A 1,034-nucleotide genomic window follows, 5' to 3' on the forward strand; every position below is an offset into this window, starting at 1 on the left:
TAGATTACCAAGAGACGTTCGCACCGGTAGCCAAGCTCAATACTGTGAGAATACTTTTGTCGCTAGCTGCAAACCAAGATTGGCCTCTTCTACAATTTTATGTGAAAAATGCTTTCCTACATGGAGAAATTTCAGAAGAAATTTATATGGATTCTTTACCAGACATGACAGATTCAAATGGAATGAAGGTTTGCAAATTAAAGAAGGCTTTATATGGATTAAAACAATCCCCAAGAGCATGGTTTAGAAGGTTTACCAAGTCTTTGAAGGTGTTTGACTATAGAGCAAGTAACTCTGATCACACCTTATTTTTGAAGAGAAGAAAAGGAAAAATTACAGCTTTGATTATATATGTAGATGACATGATTGTTACAGGAAATGACCAAGATGAGATCTCTAGTTTACAACAATACCTTGCATCTGAATTTNAGATGAAACAACTTGGAAATCTCAAATATTTTCTGGGTATTGAAGTAGCTAGATCAAAACATGGTATTTTCCTATGCCAAAGAAAATATACTATTGACTTACTATCTGAAATTGGGCTGCTTGGGAGTAAACCAGCTGATACACCAATTGAACAAGCAGAAGAAGCAGTGTTCACATAGCCAAAATAGGTAGACATGGAAAAGAAGGGGGGAAAAGAAGAATGCAATGAAAATATGCAACTAAAGCTACCTAAATGCAACACACAATGACGAACGCACAAAACAGAACATCACACTCACAACACGAGACAAGACACAACACACGCAAACACAACAAAAGACCTAAAACCGAACCGTTGGTCCCCGGCAACGGCGCCAAAATTTGATGGGTGTCGCCGCCCAATCAAATTTGATTGCATATTAGAAATGCAGTATAGCTAGGGAATGACCCCTAGGTCGTCTCCCAAGGACCAACTGCGGTTCGAGTCTTAGGTCTAACACAAAGTGGGGGGTGGTTTGAAAGTGTTCGTGATTGCAAATGACGAAATTAAAACTGAAAATTAAATTCAACTGAATATAATTGGAAGCATTAAAGTAAATAAAAAC

This window comes from Vigna radiata, chromosome 1 (assembly GCF_000741045.1).
Source record: "Vigna radiata var. radiata cultivar VC1973A chromosome 1, Vradiata_ver6, whole genome shotgun sequence".
Classification (NCBI taxonomy): domain Eukaryota; kingdom Viridiplantae; phylum Streptophyta; class Magnoliopsida; order Fabales; family Fabaceae; genus Vigna; species Vigna radiata.